Raw genomic sequence first — 16,019 nt, 5'->3', positions numbered from 1 at the left:
TTTACCTCTAGCACTAATGAGCTATCGCATGCAAACTAACAGAAATACACATCTAACACCGCATGAAATGCTTACAGGTCGACCTATGCCCGCTCCCTTTTGTAGAGGCCCATACTCGGGTCCTCCATTAGAACAATTGCAAATGGAATTAAGGTCATACATGAAAAAACTAACTGCTATCCATAAGGCTATTTATGTGCAGGAAAAAAGAAAGCAGTCGTGTGAGGAGACGGAGACCACATGCCCAATTGCCCCAGGGGACCACGTCTATCTGAGGGTATTCAGGAGGAAATGGAACCAGGCCAGAAGGGAGGGACCCTATAAAGTAGTGGCCGCTACCCCAACAGCAGTTCGAGTGGAAGGCAGCAACACGTGGTATCACTTGAACCACTGCACCAAAGCTCATACAGAAAAGCCAGCGACTGGACAGGACAGCCTTGGAACAAACAACCAAGAATCATCGACGGATAAAAGCAATGAGACACAAGGTGTGGCATCAGGAAATGACAATGGACAGAACACATCTGACAACATGCCTGATATGCTTGTGGCCAATTCATGCTACGGACAACACAACGACACCAACCATTCAAATTCAGAATCACACCACAATGCCATGGACACCAACACCTGTAACTCCGATTCTGAATCATACTTCCCTGTCATTAACCTGGAACAGCACAGATAATTAATCACACATCTCGGACATCAATTTCACTGGCCATAACACAGACTTTGAACGATGCATCCGTTACATCACCGTCACTTGCAACCACAAAGACTTTTAATCACACCTCATTTCAGCCAATCTCAATTGCACCGACACAAAACCTCAGTCACATGGCCCTGTCATCAACTTTACTACCCTTAACACAAACGCTCAATCACACATCCCAGCAATTGACTTTTGCACACACAAAGGAACCTAGGAACAACACAATTGCGAATACCACTGAACTGACACTAAGTGGAAAACAAAGGAGAAACATTGAGGACGATTACAACATGTATGAAGAAGATACCCAACTAGATATTTTATGGGAAACGGCACAAAGTAATCAATGGTATGAATGGGCAACCTTTACAGCAACAGACATACAAGGAAAAAACTGCCTATTTTGTTCTAAATCACCTGCAAGCCAAGTAATAATAGTACCAAATCCATTTGATTTTGAGAAATGTGCCGAGATGAATAGACTCTATTGTGATATGAAAATGCTTAAACCTACTTGTCCAGCAGAATGTTTGGGTTTTCTAAGTAATGCCAAAGACAGACTTATGTATCGACACATACGACTATTAGCAGCTAGATGTAAAGGTATTGATATATCCAAAATTATGCAAATACCAAATAATAAAAAAATAGAGATTCCACAATGGTACACCATAGATTATAGTAAGGAATATGAGTGCTTTGTAAAAACCACAGGGGATATTAATATGGGACAATTTAAAGGAAAATGCAAAGTAATTTGGACCATAGATAAAACAAAACTTCGACAGGCTGGCGATTCCTTAGATTTCCACCCTATTAGGTCATCAGGAATAAGAAAGGGAAAGAAAATAGTTCCAGAAAAAACCTGTGAAAATCAAACTATAGCATTACCTGATGCGGATACCTATAAAGATCAAACACAAGCGATAGCAGATTTTTTCTGGGTTTGTGGCCATAGAAAACTTTTACCGTCTTTGCCAATAGGATGGAAAGGAAAATGCACAAGAGTACGACTAATACAGGAAATTCAAATAATAGAATATTATTCATTTAGTTGAGGATTACGTCAGAGTGAGAGTCAGAGTGAGCGTCGTGCATCAGAGCTCCGTCGAGTTTATCATCCAAATCCTATTTTCTGACTACCTTGTTCCTATTTATATAATATAACATATTCGTTTATCTCAAGAATACTTTACCGTGACGACTATTGAGCAGTACTACCACGTGAAACGATTTATCACTGCTAAACACCCAGTGTTAGCATATAGCCCGCTAGCATCAACAAACAGCTGATCTAATGGCGGACTCATCCACTGTATGCTATTCAGACCTGTCCTCACCTGAGCGGGAAGCTGTGGAGCAGTTGATACCCGGTTATCGCAGATCCTACGCGAAGTACAGCGCCCAGTTCACCCAGGCTCCAGACATCCACAAGCGACCGAGAAGTGCAAAAAGCGAACACCCTACGCGGTGCAGCTTCACGGACCGCGCTCGAGGGAACGGAGACGCCATCGCCCAGAATGAAAGCGATCAGGAAGCCGTGGAGGAGCCGCTGCCCGGCCGTCGCAGATTCAGCTTGCCTCACATCACACTGGCTACAGACGTCCGCAGGCGATCGTGGCGTGCTGCGAGTGAGCTTCCCTCGCGATGTAGCTTCACGGACCGCGTCCAGGTGACCGAAGACGCCATCACCCAACATGAAAGCGGTAAGACTCCGCTTGTTATTGTAACCTGCATTACTTGTCACATGTACAGTTTAGCTTCTTCCATCAGCACAGAGGGGTTTCTTGTGAATAGTATGCCATACAAACCCGTTTGCCACTGAACCTGCATTAACGACGACAGTGGGGCCTCCAGCCTTAGTCAAACGGGTTGGCACGTATGGTTGGGTTGTGATTTTGGCGGTTTCTTTGTATTGCAAATAGTATGCCATACAGACCCGTTTGCCACTGAACCTGCATTAACGACGACAGTGGGGCTTTTGGCCTTAGTCAAACGGGTTGGCACGTATGGTTGGGTTGTGATTTTGGCGCTTTCTTTCTATTGCGAATAGTATGCCATACAGACCCGTTTGCCACTGAACCTGCATTAACGACGACAGTGGGGCCTCCAGCCTTAGTCAAACGGGTTGACATGTATGGTCAGGTTGCGATGTTGGCGTTTTTTCGTGATCTTGTAAATAGTATGCAATATAGACCCGTTTGCCACTGAACCTGCATTAACGACGACAGTGGGGTTACAGGCCTTAGTCAAACGGGTCGACAGTTTTCATTTTCTCTTAAAAATCGGAAGGTGACCCTTAGTTACCATATATACCGTCGCAGTGGGCCCCCAATTTGCAAAATCCTCAACTGTGGATAATATAATTATGCTGCAATAGTTAGTCTGTCTGAAACTAAGCTGATTCAACCACATCACTGTGTGACACTTGCATTACATGTGAACGGCCCCTACGCTAATATGATTTTGTTTTTCTCTCACTGTCTCGTCACTGGGTCCCATTGACCCTGTGGACAATGGGACAAACAGACCCAGTTCAGGTTGATGTGAAAGTCGGCACACCTCTGATCTTCTGGTCGTCCTTCAATGTGATGCCCAGCTGATGCCTGACAAACGACCACCGTCAGGACCCGCTTAATATCCGCTTAATATCCGCTTAATCTCTGCTTAATCTCTGCTTAATCTCTGCTTAAGCTCCTTATCCGTTAATATGTGTGTATATACATGTATATCTCCCAAGGGTTTTTCCCTCCTAGGACTTTTATTTTTATTTCCTCGGCTAAACAACCCGGGGTTTTTGTTTTTTTCTCCTAGGGGGTTTTTTACCCCGGGGAGGTAGCCTGCTTGGGCTTAACTTAGCTTCTTCTTCTCGACGTTACATTAGTAATATGCTCGCTCATAATGTCGCGTCATAGCCGCAGCAAATTTGACTGCTTATGCTATTGTGTATTATGTTATGCTATCTGTCGTTTTTCTGTGCTTTTACTGCTTTTATTAATGTAAAGCTGCTTTGAAACAGTTGAGTATTGTGAAAAGCGCTATATAAATAAAATTGAATTGAAAAATTGAATTGAATTGTTTCGGGTGCGCCTAGTGTTAAACGTAATACACATAGCTCGGTTCCATCTGGTTCCATCTGAGTCAAGGGGGCCGACTAACTGGGTGACTGTCAGGCGGCAAAGTTGTTTCCGGTGCCCACCCAAGACCCCCCTGGTAATTTCAAACAGGTTCGATATTCTAAGCAACACACCGACTGAGACGTCTGTTAAAAGTGCCTTGGTCATTGGAGATTCGATACTTAGGAACGCAAACATCGAGGCACCAGCCACCATAGTCGATTGTATACCGGGAGCCAGGTCTTCAGACATAAGATCAAAACTTAAAGTGCTGGCTAATGCTAAGCGTAAGTTTTCTAAAATTGTTATTCACGCCGGCACGAATGACACCAGACTCCGCCAGTCGGAGATCACCAAAGATAATATTAAAGAGATATGTGAAATTGCTAAAACAATGTCAGACAATGTAATATGCTCTGGTCCCCTCCCCGCCTACCGGGGGGATGAAACTTACAGTAGATTATTGTCTCTTCACGACTGGATGTCAAAATGGTGCTTGCCACATCTGGTACAAATCTGATTAATATAAAATTAGACAACAAAACTTTAACAGATGAACCTCGAATATTAAAATTCGGCCTTCTTAACATTAGATCGCTTACCAATAAAGAACCTATTGTCAATGAAATAGTTACAGACCAAAACTTAGATGCACTCTGTTTAACAGAAACCTGGCTTAAAGCAGACGACTACATTAGTTTAAACGAATCCACCCCACAAGACTATTATTATAAACACGAACCTCGATTAAAGGGGAGAGGGGGTGGTGTAGCTACAATATACAACAAAATTTTTAAAGTAAACCAAAAATCTGAAGTAAAATTTAAATCATTCGAACTAATGTTGTTAAATATGGAAATAACCGATTGTAACCACAAACAGCTCTCTTTTGCCTTAGCTACAATCTATAGACCTCCGGGCCACCATGCAGATTTCCTTAAAGAAATAGCAGATTTCCTGTCTGAGCTTGTAGTCACTGTAGATAAAGCTCTTATCGTTGGTGATTTTAATATTCATGTGGATAGCCCAAAAGATGCACTAGGACATGCATTTATGGATGTTCTAAATTCTCTCAATATTAGACAAAACGTGACAGGGCCAATGCATACTCGTAAGCACACATTAGACTTAATTCTGTCACTCGGGCTCAATATTAATGACATCAAAATATCACCTCAGAGTGATGCAGTTTCTGACCATTACCTTGTGTCATACACTGTACCTCTAGATAGGATCACTCAATCCACAACATGCTACAGATTAGCCAGAACAATAATTTCCACCACTAAAGATAGATTTATTAGCACTCTTCCAGACCTGTCCCAAATTAAACATGTAGCAGATAACTCTGATGATCTAGATATTGTAATAGAAAACCTAAACAATGTCTGTTCTAACACATTGGATGCCGTTGCTCCCATTCGAAAAAAGAGAATCAAAGAAAAACCGCCAGCTCCATGGTATGATCATCACACCGCAGCACTCAAAAAGGCAACTAGGAAAATGGAAAGAAATTATAGAAGCACAAAGTTAGAGGTATGGCGTGCAGCATGGAAAGAGAGTGTTAAACAATACAGACAGGCTATTAAAACCGCCAGATCTACCTATCTTAGCAGGCTTATAAATGAGAATCATAATAACCCTCGTTTCCTCTTCAGCACGGTTGCAAAACTGACTAGAAATAAAGAACAAACAGAAACCAATAGTAGACTTCAACACAATAGTAACGACTTCATGAACTTCTTTTCTAACAAAATTACGTCTATAAGGGAAAACATCGTAGCTACCCAGGCAGCCACCACTGAACCCGTTAGTTCACTTAACACTAGACTACCATACGAACATCTTGATTCATTTAAACCTACTACAATAGATGAGCTCTCTAGACTAGTTACATCATCCAAATCATCATCCTGTATATTAGACCCCGTTCCCACAAAACTGCTTAAAGAGGTATTCCCTGTAGTGTCAACCCCGGTTCTAAATATCTTTAACTCATCGCTAGAAATAGGATATGTTCCAACAGCTTTCAAACTAGCAGTTATTAAACCGCTGATTAAAGAACCGCAGCTTGATCAGGGAGAGCTTAATAACTTTAGACTAGGGCTGTCAAAAGATTAATCGCGATTAATCGCATCCAAAATAAAAGTTTGTGTTAACATAACATATGTGTGTGTACGGTGTATAATTATTATTTATATATAAAAACACACCCAATTATGTATATATTTAAGAAAAATGTGTTATATTTATATATAAAATATTTATATTTATATATAATATAAGTTATATAAATGTATATACAGTATTTAAATGCAAATATTTCTTAAATATATACATGAATGTGTGTGTATTTATATATACATAATATTTAGACACAGTACACACACATATGTTATGTAAACACAAACTTTTATTTTGGATGCGATTAATCGCGATTAATCTTTTGACAGCCCTACTTTAGACCAATCTCAAATCTCCCTTTTCTTTCGAAAATATTAGAAAAGGTAGTGGCAAGCCAGTTACGCACATTCTTGACAAATAATAGTACATATGAAAAATTCCAATCAGGATTCAGGCCCCACCATAGCACAGAGACAGCGTTGCTTAGAGTTACAAATGACCTCCTATTAACATCCGATCGTGGTGAAATCTCAATTCTTATATTATTAGACCTTAGTGCAGCCTTTGACACAATAGATCATACAATCTTACTCAATAGACTAGAAAACTATGTTGGTATCAGTGGTCAGGGGCTAGCCTGGTTTAGGTCGTATCTAACCAATCGCTATCACTTTGTTTATGTAAACGAGGAAGAGTCATATCACTCCCTGGTTAAATACGGTGTACCGCAGGGATCGGTTTTAGGTCCTATCCTGTTCTCGTTATACATGTTACCTCTAGGAGACATTATCAGGAAACATAACATAAGTTTTCACTGCTATGCGGATGATACCCAGCTTTACATCTCCTCACATCCCAGCGAAACACACACGTTTTCTAAGCTAACAGACTGCCTTAGCGATGTTAGTGACTGGATGGCACATAACTTTCTTAAGCTGAACTCCAATAAGACAGAGATACTTATTATTGAACCGAATCGCTACAAACATAATATGTCAGATTACAAGTTGCACATAGATGGCTGCACTGTGGTGCCATCTTCCACGGTTAGGAACTTAGGTGTGATGTTCGACAGCAACTTATCCTTCGATAGTCATATCGCCAACGTCTGCCGCACAGCATTCTTCCATCTTAGAAATATCTCGAAAATAAGCCATATACTGTCTACATCTGAAGCAGAGAAGCTTATCCATGCTTTTATGACCTCTAGAATAGACTATTGTAACTCGCTACTCGGGGGATGCCATGCAAATCAAGTAAACAAGCTTCAGCTAGTTCAAAACGCTTCCGCAAGGGTACTTACTCGATCTAAAAAGTATGACCACATAAGCCCAATTCTGGCATCTTTACACTGGCTACCAGTTAAATATCGCATACAATTTAAAATATCACTAATCACCTACAAAGCTTTAAATGGCCTAGCACCCTCATATCTTAGAGAATTACTATCAGAATACAATCCATCACGCACACTACGGTCGCAAAATTCTGGTCTCTTGATTATCCCTAGACTATCAAAAGTGTCTAAAAGTGGAAGGTCATTTTCCTACTTAGCCCCTAAGCTCTGGAATGATTTACCAACCGATGTCCGAGAATCAGACACAGTCGATAATTTTAAATCTAGACTTAAAACTTTTCTCTTCAACAAAGCATTCGCATAATTTGTCTAGTAAAAGTACTTAACTCGAAATAGTTATCTGTACGGAACAAAGCACTCGCGGTCATAACACAGATCAACCAAATAAATAAATAAAAATCTTATCTTAACCTATAGTCGGATTGCGATTTTGGAACTTTCGTGTTCTTGTGAATAGTATGCCATACAAACCTGTTTGCCACTGAACCTGCATTAACGACGACAGTGGGGCCTCCAGCCTTAGTGAAACGGGTTGGCACGTATGGTTGGGTTGTGATTTTGGCGCTTTCTTTGTATTGCAAATAGTATGCCATACAGACCCGTTTGCCACTGAACCTGCATTAACGACGACAGTGGGGCTTTTGGCCTTAGTCAAACGTTTTGGCACATATGGTTGGGTTGTGATTTTGGAGCTTTCTTTTTATTGCGAATAGTATGCCATACAGACCCGTTTGCCACTGAACCTGCATTAACGACGACAGTGGGGCCTCCAGCCTTAGTCAAACGGGTTGACACGTATGGTCAGGTTGCGATGTTGGCGTTTTTTCGTGATCTTGTAAATAGTATGCAATATAGACCCGTTTGCCACTGAACCTGCATTAACGACGACAGTGGGGTTACAGGCCTTAGTCAAACGGGTCGACAGGTTTCATTTTCTCTTAAAAATCGGAAGGTGACCCTTAGTTACCATATATACCGTCGCAGTGGGCCCCCAATTTGCAAAATCCTCAACTGTGGATAATATAATTATGCTGCAATAGGTAGTCTGTCTGAAACTAAGCTGATTCAACCACATCACTGTGTGACACTTGCATTACATGTGAACGGCCCCTACGCTAATATGATTTTGTTTTTCTCTCCCTGTCTCGTCCCTGGGTCCCATTGACCCTGAGGACAATGGGACAAACAGACTCAGTTCCGGTAGATGTGAAAGTCGGCACACCTCTGATCTACTGGTCGTCCTTCAATGTGATGCCCAGCTGATGCCTGACCAACGATCACCAGCAGGACCCGCTTAATATCTGCTTAATATCCGCTTAATCTCCGCTTAATCTCTGCTTAAGCTCCTTATCCGTTTATATGTGTGTATATACATGTATATCTCCCAAGGGTTTTTTCCCTCCTAGGACTTTTATTTTTATTTCCTCGGCTAAACAACCCGGGGTTTTTGTTTTTTTTCTCCTAGGGGGTTTTTTACCCCGGGGAGGTAGCCTGCTTGGGCTTAACTTAGCTTCTTCTTCTCGACGTTACATTAGTAATATGCTCGCTCATAATGTCGCGTCATAGCCGCAGCAAATTTGACTGTTTATGCTATTGTGTATTATGTTATGCTATCTGTCATTTTTCTGGGCTTTTACTGCTTTTATTAATGTAAAGCTGCTTTGAAACAATTGAGTATTGTGAAAAGCGCTATATAAATAAAAATTGAATTGAATTGAATATAGAATGGGATTTTGATAATAAGTTGGAGAAAAAAGACACAAGTAACCATAGAGTTAAGAGAAGTTACGAACCAGATCCTAAAGTATATTTAGACCCAATAGGTCAACCAAGAGGGGTACCAAATCAATTTAAGGCTAGAGATGAAGTAAAATCAGGTTTTGAATCAATATTTATTTGGATTTCACAAAATAAAAATACAGAATGGATAAATTACATATATTATAATCAGCAAAGATTCATTAATCACACCAATGAGGCGTTGATGTCGTTAGGAGAACAACTAGATGCAACAAGTAAAATGACATGGCAGAATAGACTTGCTCTAAATTGGATATTAGCAGATAAAAATGGAGTGTGTATTTTATTTGGACATCAATGTTGTACATTTATCCCTAATAATACCTCACCAGAAGGTACATTTACAAAAGCCATGGCAAAACTCAAAGACTTACAAATAGAAATGGAAAACAATGCAGGAAGGGATGAGAAAATATGGGACTGGTTCGATTTAAAACTAGGAGCATGGGGGGCTTGGTTAGCAAAATTAGGTATATTCTTGGGAGTAGCAAGCAGCATTGGAGGACTATTATTTTGTTGTGTAATACCCTTATTAAAAGTCTTCATTATCAAAGCCACAGTTAAACAAATGGAAGTGCTGAAATATCAAGATGATAGGAAATTGAAATCACAGAATAATCAATCTGTATATTATCAAGATCTGCTTTACAAGACAGTAATGAATTTACAACTAGTAAATGAGAATTCAAGCACCTCTGATGAGGATGGAGACGAAGATTAAAAAAAAAAAAGGGTTTTCTTGATATCAAGAATTATTATGCATGCTTTACTCAATTGTATTATTGGTTATTTCCATTTACTAGTTTTATTTGAATTAATTACATTTATGTGTGTATTATGCAATCTTTACTTAGTGTATTATTGGTTATTTCCATTTACTAGTTTTATTTGAATTAATTACATTTATGTGTGTATTATGCAATCTTTACTTAGTTTGTTATTGGTTATTTACATTTACTTGTTTTATTTGGAATACTTTACTTTCATGTGTGTTGCAATCTTTACTTAGTATATTAGTGGCTCACATTTTCTTATGTTATTTGAGTTAATCTACATTTATTTGTGTTTATTATGCCATCTTTACCTAGTTTTATTATTGGTTATTTTTATTTACTTTGTTTATTCGATCAACTTACATTTATACTTGTTTATTATACTTAATTTTTACTTTTTATGATTCAATTCAGTATCAATTAGTTATATTTACTCGTTTTGAATTTGAACATTAATCTTTAACATTTATTTTGTGTTTATTATGCATACTTTACTTTTGTTTTTATTATTTACTTGGATTCATTAACGTTGACTTTACATTTACTGTGTTTTTCATATACTCTACATAACTATAATGACAACTGTAAGCACAAAACCAATTGCGCACAAACTGTTTAGGGCTTAAGTTCTTTTACTTTTACATTCAAGACAAAATGAGAATGGAAAGACGTTTGTTCTTAATGTCCATAGTTCGAAGTGCTGTGGCATAATTGGGTAATTGGTAATGTATAGTGGCTTTCTTTAGCCACAAGATAGTAATAGGGAGACACTGAATTATGAAACAGCACTCCGGATTAAAATAAATAAACAGGAAAACTGAGGCTAGGTAAGCCTCAGAGCGGGGATTATAAAGTAGTTTATTTTAATCCCAATATGTGCATTATGAGTTTACTAATATAATCCAACTAAGCAGTAGTCTAAAGAACCATCTGGACCAGCTGGGTGTATTCAGGTTTCAAGGAAGTTTAAAGAGCCATCTGGACAGGCACAAAGGGAATAGCCCAGGGTCAAATAGGTCATGGGAGGGAGCCACGGGTCTGAGGAATGTCATGTGGTTCTATAGATTACAAATCATATATTTGTTCTAAGCATTGAGGGGAGGGACCCAAAAGTATATATATATCAGCCAGGGTGCCAGACGAAGCCAGTGGATCTTGCAAGATCTCCTCACGGCTTTATTTCGCTAACAATAAAGTCCATCTTTGAAATCAAAACCTGAAGATTGTTTTATTTGAAGAAAAGGACAACCACAACAACGTCCATTGCAGTAATCCACCCTGCTGGTGATGAAAGCATGAACAAGTTTCTCTAAGTCCTGTCTTGATACAAAACAGCTAATTCTGGCAATATTTCTGAGATGGTAGTAAACTGATTTGCTTATTGCTTTCACATGACTACTGAAATTAAGGTCAGACTCTAAAATTACACCAAGATTTCTGACTTTTGTGTCTTTAGACCCCTAGAGTTAAGGTAAGTATTAACCTTGAGAGTTTCATCTTTATTTCCAAATACGACGACTTCAGTTTTGTCTTTGTTTAACTGGAGGAAGGTTTGACGCATCCAACAGTTAATTTCATCAATGCATTTACATAGAGAGTCAATGGGGCTGTAGTGTAGTCATTGGGTGACAGGGCTAAGTATATCTGGGTGTCATCTGCATAGCTGTGGTAAGCAATTTGGTTCTTTTTCATTATATGACCAAGTGGGAGCATATACAAATTAAACAGAAGCGGAAGGAATAGTTCGGACAAAATTGATATTAAACCCATGATTTACTCATCCAGAAGCCATCCGAGATGCATATGTCCATCATTTTTCAGACGATGACATTTTCAGTTATTTTAGAAAATGTTTTAGATCTTTCAGGTAATCAAATGTTAAGTTATGGGGTCCACGGCCTTCAAGTCCAAAAAGTGTGCATCCATCCTTCACAAAATAAATCCAAACGGCTCCACGATGATAAACAAAGTCCTTCTGAGGGTAATCCGTGCAGTTTCGTTGTAGAAATATCCACATTTAAAACTTTATAAACCAAAATAACTTGCATCTGGTAATTGCGCCATCTTAGTCGCGTCCGTATTCAAGATCAGAGCTTTACGCAGTGTACGGAGGTTACTCTGCTGCTGCTCTGTGCCCCCGCCCTCCGAATTTGTCATACGTCACTAAGAAAAGTGCGTGCACTACGCTAATACTCTCTCCTGAGTGCAGAGGAGTCTAAGATGGCGGCGTATTGCAATCTTAAATATGGATATTTCTACAATAGCACCGGGTGGATTACCCTCAGAAGATCTTTATTTATCATCCTGGAGCTGTTTGGATTTATTTTGTGAAGGATAGATGCACATTTTTTGCACCCCGTAACTTCACATTTAATTAACTGAAAGATCTAAAACATTTTCTAAAAAAACTGAAAATGTGTTTGTCTGAAAAACGATGGCTATGCATCTCGGACAGCTTGAGGGTGAGTAAATCATGGGTTTAATATCATTTTTTGCCAAACTATCCCTTTAATGTGAATAAGCTGAGCATATGTGCTTTGCCATTTCGCTGGGTGCTTGAGCCGAGCTTCTGAGCACCCACGGGATTGGCGCCTATGTGTGTGTTAATTGTAGCACTTCAATCCATGAAACAAAAAGTGAGAAACCTTATTGGGGTTATAATGTTTCCAGCAGCACTAAAAACATCTTGTGATGGTGTACGGGTAGTGAAGATTAATACTTTTTGCAACCTTGAGTGACCAAGAAAGAATATTTTCCCTTTGTTCTGCTCCCAAGCCAACGGGTCATCAATGAGATCAGTTGCTAAAAGTGCTCTTACTCTGAATCTGCTGGTTGTTTGCGTTCACACAAACTTGAAGCTATCTCGCTGGGGGAAATTGTACTTTACATTTTTGCATAGTTTGTGACGTGCACGCAACCGCAGGCCGCACTCACCACCACAGGCCGCACTTCACCACTGCGGTGGTTATGACAACCGTCACAGCCCTAATCTTTATGGATTATGGCTCTAATCATCACTTTTGAAATTATGGCTATGCCCATGAGTACCACCAACCATTGTAATCCACCACCAAGCTACCATGTTGTAATGGAACCTTACAATATATTTTGTATTTGTTTTGGATTGTATTCAGATCAAATTCTAGTTATCCTAATAATTAAGATGCAGTGTTTTGTATTTCACAATTTTTCTTTTTAAAAGGAGCTATGACTTGTTTTTTATTTTATTATGTGTTTTATGTTGTAGGCAGATCCCCGTCCAACTTGGTGAAGTCATGTGTCTTTCCAGATGCCCAAATTTGTACCCCTCAAAACGTAAGGAAATAATAGTGTCCCATGACAAAAAAAGGAAACATTCTTAATTTTTTTAATAGTTGTACTTGGGCCACAGTTTTTTTTATGTTTTTGTACTAATGAAATATGTTTTTTTCCAGAACATTACTAAATGCCATGATAGCCAAGATGACCCTGAAGAGGAGATTTGGGAAGATGCTGTTTCATAAGTCTTTGCTTTGCCAGATTATCTGTGGTAAGTTTGTAAAATGTAAATATTAAAAATAGGACAAGAACATCTCCTAATCAAAAATTTTTGATCAGGTTGGGGTGTCTGCCAACGTGATGCCTTGCTGGTCTGGTTTGAGTTTGAATCCTCGCACAGACAGTCCAGAAGGTCTGGAGTCCATCTTAGCTTTCATTGGTAAGTACCTGCACAAGAGGCTGTTTGACCCACACGTATGGTAAACAGTCAATGTTTGCATTGTTTAGCATCTCAAATGGGGGGGGGGTGAACATATAAAGTCAATATCACCCAAGTATTCAGACCCTTTACTCTGTACTTAGTTAACGCACCTTTTGAAGCAGCAGTTATAGCCTCAGGTCTTTTTGGGTAGGACGCAGCAAACTTTGCAACATCTGGATTTGTTTGTAACCAAACCGTTCAGAAGCACCATTCACTTCCATAGTATTCTTTTATCCTGCTATGGAAGTCAATGGTGCTTCTGGTCAGTTTGGTTACAGACATTCCTCAAAATATCTTTGTGTTCATCAGAACCCTTTAAAGGACAAGTTGGGTATTTTACACTTAAAGCCCTGTTTTCAGATTGTTTATGATGAAATAGAACAGTTTTGACTGAAGTTTCGACATATGCGGTTGCCCCGAGAATTTTCAGGTGTTTTTTGTTTTACCTCCCACCTCTACAATGTGTATATAGGTGCACAGGAACAATCCTTCCTAAAAGGCATTAAACTTTTGTTTACAAAGACGTGAAACTCAGCGAGGGGTCAGGGGTGTTATGCTCACACAAAAATCGCTGCAAAAGATGCTTTCCAACAGGTGTTTTAGCATTCGTTGTAAACTTGTGGACCTATTTTTCAAACGCCTCACACACGTACATTCTTCCGCAGAGAGCTTGAATAATAGACCCTCCAGCCCAGTTGGTGGTGATAATCCACTTTTGCCAATTGCAAGAATATAAACAAAGTTCCCAGCGCGGAGTAATACCGTACCTCACAGCACATCTAATACAAGTCAATGGAGTTGGACAAAACTACGATAAAACCTGTTGGAATTTTGCAGTGATTTTTGTGTGAGCATATCAGTGAACGCCACTGATCACTCGGTGGGTTTCACGTCTTTGTGGATGAAGGTTTGGTGCATTTTGAGAGGGATTGTTCCTGTGCTCCTGTGGAGCCATTGTGGAGGTGGGAGGTGATACAAGAAACACCCGAAAATTCACGGGCCAGCATCATATGTCCAAATTTCAGTCAAAACCGTTCTATTTTATCATAATCAATCTGAAAACAGGGCTTTAAGTGTAAAATACTGAACATGTTCTTTAAGGTGTAGAAACATCAAGACCAATAGGAGACACCTGAGCTAAATTTCAGGTATTGTTGCAAAGGGTCTGAATATGTATAATGTAAAAATTATATTTGCAAAGGTTTCAAAAAATCAATTTATGAGGGAAAAATGTAAACAATTGCAGTATCATGCAACAACATAACAAAATTGAAAAGTGAAGGGGGTCTTAATACTTTCTGAATGCACTGTAGATGATCTTAATTAAAGCTCATTGTCACATTTGTAAACACAACAGCTTTCTTCCTTCATCTGACAGCTATGCTATGTTTCTAGTCAGACCATTAAAGAATACATATCTTGCCTTAATATTGCATATACTTTTTTATACATGGGCTAAAATAACAGCATTTTTGACAATGACATAACAACATGTGGTTTGTTTTTCCTCTTTAGATGCTGTCATCATATTGTTAGTGCATGAGCCAGAATGGATGGGTGGTGGTGGCCATAAGAAGACTCATATTTGCAGTAATAAATAAAATGATTTTTAAACATGTTTTTGTTTTCTTATTTTATGATTTTATTCTATATTTGGAATATTCCACTTTTGCACTACTAAGTGGAAACTGTTTGAAAGAGTGTGTTTTTATCCATAAAAGATCAATTTCAACGGTGAATCAACGTTGAAATGCCGGCTGGGATATCAAAATAGCCTTAAAATGTCATCAACATCATAACATCCTGATGTCAAATAGATGTAGAATTGACATCAAAATGACATCAGCAGAGGTCAAAATCTTGACATCAAATTGACATCAACACTTTGACGTCAAAATGACTTTCATTTTTGACCTATTCTGTGACGTAATTTTGACGTCGATGTTTGATGTCAAATTGATGTCTGAGATTACCCTCAGAAGACCTTTATTTAACATCCTGGAGCCGTTTGGATTTATTTTGTGAAGGATGGATGCACATTTTTTTGGACTTGAAGGTCGTGGACCCTGTAACTATAATAAAATCACTTCTGAATCTCGAAAAAATAATAACTACATTTAATTAATACAATAAATAAAGTGTTATTACTCATTTGATTCGATTTCTGTACCTAATAAAAATTTTAGACCTTACTTAATGTGCAACTTTGTTCTTTTTTATTCATGTTTGTAATTTCTTGATGTGTTATTAGATTTTTCCCATCCTTTTTTGCTAATCCGAAAAATTATCTGATCCGTGTCTAAAAAACGTAATGTGATCCGAACCGCGAGTTTTGTGATCCGTGGCACCCCTACATATTAAACTTTAGAGAAACATATTAAACAGCATTCACAGA

This window comes from Misgurnus anguillicaudatus, chromosome 14, assembly GCF_027580225.2.
Source record: "Misgurnus anguillicaudatus chromosome 14, ASM2758022v2, whole genome shotgun sequence".
Taxonomy (NCBI): domain Eukaryota; kingdom Metazoa; phylum Chordata; class Actinopteri; order Cypriniformes; family Cobitidae; genus Misgurnus; species Misgurnus anguillicaudatus.
The sequence above is the reverse complement of the archived record's forward strand: the minus strand, read 5'-3'. Positions refer to the sequence as shown.